The sequence below is a fragment of the Tupaia chinensis genome, unplaced genomic scaffold (assembly GCF_000334495.1).
Source record: "Tupaia chinensis unplaced genomic scaffold, TupChi_1.0 Scaffold000364_1, whole genome shotgun sequence".
NCBI classification, from domain to species: Eukaryota; Metazoa; Chordata; class Mammalia; order Scandentia; family Tupaiidae; genus Tupaia; species Tupaia belangeri.
Genome location: NW_006159861.1, coordinates 2,315,168 through 2,321,092, shown reverse-complemented (window position 1 = coordinate 2,321,092; position 5,925 = coordinate 2,315,168). Strand labels below are relative to the sequence as shown.

General features: G+C 43.8%; 1 pseudogene; it reads left to right on the top strand.

Moving 5' to 3' along the window:
- The first annotated feature begins 2,910 nt into the window (after positions 1-2,910).
- LOC102477038 (cyclin-dependent kinases regulatory subunit 2 pseudogene) lies at positions 2,911-5,697 on the top strand (annotated as a pseudogene).
- The last annotated feature ends 228 nt before the right edge of the window (positions 5,698-5,925 follow it).

Genomic DNA, 5,925 nt, shown 5'->3' with positions numbered 1-5,925 from the left:
TTCCCTTGGCTTCTCTGCCTACTTCAATTTTCATGTCCATGTGAATGACTCTCACGTCAATATCTCCAGCTTTGCCTTCTCTTAAAAGCATTGCTTTCATTGGCTTCTTCATTAACAAATTGGATTACAAAAAACTCAATAAAATTACATCACTAGCTTTTGATCATCTGCAGATTCAAGCTTCGGATCCTGTGTCAGGACCGAGACATTTACCATCCCTGACATTCATTTATGAGTCCCATGAAAAGCCCTGTCAGAAGGAAATGCATCCCTGTTCTTATAAATGAGGAAAAAAAATGTGAAAAGTTGGATAATCTTTCCTGAAATGGGTGGTTTGTAATTAGAACTTGGTTTCAGATTTACTTCTGACAGACTCTTAAGTGTTGTGATATTTCTATGACACTGTGTCTCTTCTAGTAGTACCATTCAAATAATTTATAGAAATCAGTGCTTTCATTATTTCATAGCAAATCAATATTTAATAACAATGCACTTAATTGTAATGTTATCACTGTGGCTTTAAAGAATAAGACATTTTTCATATGAGATAAATATTACCTATTTATTCTGTTTAGGGATACTTAATGGGCTTGATGTATAATCAACTGAAGACAAAGAAATATTAATATTGGGGACAACCAGTAGCAAGGTGGTTAAAGTGACTGGATCCCACATACCTGACTACATGGTTCACATCCTGGACTCAGCTTCAAAATACATGCCAGGTGTGTGTGTGTGCATACCCCAAATCCCAAACTGAGAAGGGGTTGTGCTGTGACCATCTCTCCTGGAGTTGATTTCTCACTTTCCTTCTCCCTCTCTCTCCGTCTCTGTCTCTCTCCAGCAAGAACACACACTCTATAGCCAAACTTAAAAAAATGACTTGTGAATATCAACAAAGCAGTACATAAATATCGTGAAAGCTCTGCCTTATCATTAGCATAGGTCACTGTGTGAACTGGCACTATTGAAGTACTCTGTATACTGCAAATCTAACCATAACTTCCTGTGTATTTTGCTGTATGAGATCCCTTTAATTGCCTAGAAACTGTCAAGCAGGACTCTTTTCTCTTTTTTCTTAGCGGAGTTCCAAGTTCTGTCCTAAATGCTACGTTGACAAATAGTCATTGGTCTCTCATCCTGAAGTTTACTCTCTGGAGGAAATATAGATACTAAATAAATTGATATAACATTGATAAATGTCAGGAAGCGAGTGTATGCAACAAAATCTTATCTTATAGGAAGGAGAGAGGATAGATGCACATCAGAGGTGATCTAAATGTCTCCTACTCAAGAGAGTAGCAGTAAGCCAGTGATCACATTTCATTAATCTCAGATTTCAGTGGGGTTCTATTTTTCCAATATCTAGTATGTGTTTGGATGAAAAATGAGGTACATAAAGCTTGTCTTCAACATACACCCTTCTTTCAGCACTCTCTAGTTCTTCTGTCATCAAAAGCTTGGGACCACAGGTGAAGTAGCAGTTAAGGCACTGGATCCCACATGACTGACCCACAGTTAGGGTCCCCAATCTAGTGGCTCAAAAAACATGCTAGGCACATGTGTGTACTCAATATCTCAAGAGGAGAATGGAGGAAAAAGTATTGCCGAGTGGCCTTCCCTGCTGGGAGGTGGTTTCTCACTTTCCCTTTCTCTCTCTCTTTGTAGTCTTATACTATCGACCTCTTTTATCTTCTGTATTTTGAATTTATCAAACTAGTACTCTCTCCTTTGTTGGGAAGTACTGAAGCCCTTTAAGGGGTTACTGATGTGGCTTAACAGAGTATCCCGAAAAGATAATGCTTGTAGATTAGAACTGCATTCAACATTAACAGGACAAAAGGAGAAAAAAGGGAGAGAAGAGAGAGGAGATGAGAAAGCAGAGGTAAGGAAAGAATTATGGTAGATACTTAAGGCCCTAAGACTTATTGACGGTGAAAATACATTGGGTAGAGGGCCAATCCTGGTCTTCCACAAGGACTTGACACAAGCTCTTGTTTTGCTTATAACCATAGCTTTATACGTAATAAAACTTACTCTTAGTCCATAATAAACACATGTTTCACAGTTACAAAATCAGCTAGTCCTTCTCAGGTTAAGTGTTTTGTAAAGCTTCCTCACACTAGTTTAGTGCTCTTCCTGTGGTAGTTCCTGTGTTGAAATGACTAAAGAATACACACATTCCTGTGTGAGTAACTACGCTTTGAGCTTCCATTCGTTTGTCCCCTTCTCACAGTTGACACATGCAGAGCTCTTTATTCACTGGCACACATTTGCTGGTTGACATGGGAAGCTAAGCACAGCAGTTGTTGCCAGCTCTCACCTCAGAGTCTTCGAGCTCCCTCCGCTCTACCAGCTGAGGGATCCTGAAACGTACACCCTCTAAGTGTGTTGTTACTCTTCGTCACTGACAATGATTACGAATCATATGTTAGCTTTGATCTGTTGGCTAAACTTCCTTGCTTCTAATAAAAGATCAGTCAATTTTCTGGTTATGTGCAGATATACAGTGCATGTATTTTGAACAAATGAGCCTGTGTTTGCTGCCTTCTCAGTGACGGTGTCCTGCATACTACAGTTCCTCTCAGCCCATCTGGATCGACTACGCTCTTCTTTCCAAAGTTCTCTATCATTCTGACCCATAGCCAATGCTATAAAATAAGTTAATTAAATCTGAACAATATTTCATCTGACAGCTTATGAGTTATTTCAGGAGCAGGACATTAGTCTTTTAGAGTTATTTGGTAATAGCGATTGGGGACCAGTACACTGTCCAAGTCCCCACATCCCAGGGCAGTGGCTGGCTCCTGCTGCAGTGACTCAGGCAGCCCCCAGGGCAGCTGCCAGTCTGAAGGGAGCAGGCTGTAGGTCTTGGCAGCAGCAGCAACTGCCATGTGGGCACACACGGAGATGCCCCTGCAGGAGCTGGGAACACAGGAGTTGTGAGGATATGGTAGCCTCTTTCTAGATTTCAGAGGGTCATTTAAAGGCCTAGAGACCTTGGGACCAGCAGTTGGTGTAATGGCTGTCACTGGACTCCCATGTAGTCAAGCGGTTCAAGTCTCAGACCCAGTGGCTTAAACTCATGTGCCCAGGATCCCGAGAGGAGAATGGAGGAGAAGAGATAGTGGCGTGGCCATTTCCCCTTGGAGATGATTTCTCCCTTTCTGTCTCTGTCTCTCTTTCTGTCTTTCTGGCAAGCACACATTCCCTATAGCAAAAATCTGTCCAAAAATAAATAAAGAAAGAAATAGATAAATAAATAAATGATAAAGGCAGGCCTGAAAACTTAAGCAAAGGACTGCCTAATTTCACACCAGCCAACTGGAGAGAGCTAAAGCAAAGCAGGAGCTGAGCCCAGCAGGTCGGGGTGGGGCGGGGTGGGGGGGGGGCAAGGCTGCCTAGTACATCGAGGGCCCAGCCCCTCCATCGATGGCCCAGCCCCTCTGTGTGCCCGGGATGTGGCACATAGAGGTCCACGATTAAATGTCTGCCCTTGGGGCTTCAGATTTCTGGGCCTATTGCTCCTTTCTTGTGTAATGGAAATTCTACTCATACCTGTTCCACCAATGTACTCCACAGGTTCATAGGAAGAGTTTGTCTCGAGTCTCAGTGAAACTTTGACCTTAGTAGTTGGTGCAGGAATGAGTTGAGACTTGGGTACCCCAGAGGTGCTTTGTATGGGAGAAGTATGTGAATTTGGGGGCCAAAGATGGGATACTGTAGTTTTGTTGTCCCTCTGCCCCCCCAGTTTCATATGTTGGAACTCGATTACATCACAAAGTCTTCCGTGAAAACGTAATCCCCTCATGGTGTCTCAGGTTGGGGCCCTTGAGTTGCCTTGGCCCCTTTGATTGTGTTCTGGTGGGTTTATAAGAGCGTAAGTAAGGCAAAGATAGGCAGAAACAAGGACAGCTCCTCTGCTCAAGATTCGCCATATTGTAACCTTACCCGAGTTGGCCTCAGGACTTCAGATTGCCAAACCATGAGTTGAATACACCTCCATTTCTTTATAAATGACTCACAGTCAGTTATTTCTGTTGGTAATGCAACAACAGAAGTTTGGTTTTTGCCTCAACTTCCTGGCACAAAGGTCCTGAAGTCTTTGGGATTTCCCCTTTAGTAACAGTCATTCTTTATTGAAGAACCCTGGACAGCTTCTGAACCGGGGCTGATCACTATGTGATTAGGGGGCTGGAACTTTCAAGTCCACCCTGCTCTCCAGTGAAGAGAGAGGAGTTAAAGATGGGGTTATAAAATTTTGTGAATAATACAACTGAGAGAGCTTTTACATTGGTGAACACAGCAATGTGCTGGAGAGGTAGCGTACCCAAGGAAGGCGGGAGAGCGCTGCCCCATCCCTGTCCCCGTACTTTGCACTAATCATTTTTACCGTTCGGCTGAGTTGAATCTGCAATAGTAAATGGAGCACTTTGCTGAATTTTGTGAGTCATTCTAGAAAATTTTATCAAATCTTTTTTTTTTCTTTTTGAGAGATTTTTGCTATAGGGCGTGTGCGCTCGCCAGACAGAGACATAGAGACAGAAAGCAATAACTCATCCCGCAGGAGGGATGGTCACGCTGCAATCCCTTCTCCTCCATTCTCCTCTCGGGATCTTGGGCATGCACACACACGCGCCTGGCGTGAGTTTTAAGCCACCAGGTCCGGGACGCGAACCGCGGTCGACTACGTGGGAGTCCAGCAACATAGCCATCACGCTAACTGCTGGTTCCCAAAATTTTATCAAATCTTAATGGAACTGTGGGAGCTCCAAAATTTGAAGGTAGTTGGGTAGAAATATAAAAATAGCTTTGTGAGGGACTAGCAGTTGGCATAATGACTATGTCGCTGGACTCCCACGTAGCCGACTGCGATTTGAGTTCTGGACCTGGTGGCTTAAACTCACTCTGGGCATGTGTGCATGCTTGGCCAGGATCCTGAGGGGAGAATGGAGGAGAAGGGATTGCGGCGTGGCCATACCTCCTGGGGGGTGATTTCTCGCTTTTTGTTTCTCTCTGTCTTTCTGGCGAGCACTTGCGTCCTATAGCATAAACCTCTGGAGAAAACAAACAAACAAACAAAAAGAGCTTTATTACTCCATTTGCAGTGGGTGTCTAAGAGCAGTTTTGTGGGATTGTACCCTTAACCCACGGGGTCTGAACTAACTCCAAATAGTGTTGGAATTGAATTGAGTTGTGGGATGCCCAGCTGGCATAGAATAATCAGATGACTGGCTATTGGCATTAGAAAACACATTACAGATGGTCAGATAGGAGGAATTTGCTTAGAATATACCTCCACGGGCTGGGCTCGGTCCACTTGCTGCTGTGGACCTATGGGGATGTGTGGCCTGCCTCGCTGCTCTCTGGCTCTGGTCATTCCCATTCCATAGTGACCAGCAGGGTGGCCTTGCTGCCCTCGGGCTCTGGTTGTTCCCATTCCGTAGTGACCAGCAGGGTGGCTCACTAGCAGATGAGCTACTGGGACAAGTACTTCAGTGAGTCCTACAAGTACTGGCATGTCGTATTACCCAGAGAACTTTCCAAACCAGTGCAGAAAGCCAACCTGATGTCTGAAGAGGAGTGGAGGAGACTTGCTGTCCAGTAGAGTCTAGGCTGGGTTCATTCCAAGTCTCATGAGCCAGAGCTGCATATTCCTCTCTTAGACAACCTCTTCCAAAAGATCGACACAAATAAAGTCTACCTGGGCATCGTTGCTTAGATCTTTTTCAAGTTTAATGTATATATGTATATGTGTGTGTGTGTGTACAAACATATATATATATATATAGTAGTATTCAATGAACAATTGAACAATGTATAGACCATTCCTCCACACCTGTGCATGGGCTGTATTTTTTTTTTTAAAGGTTTTTGCTATAAGGTGCATGCACTTGCCAGAAAGACAGAGAGAGACAAAGAAAG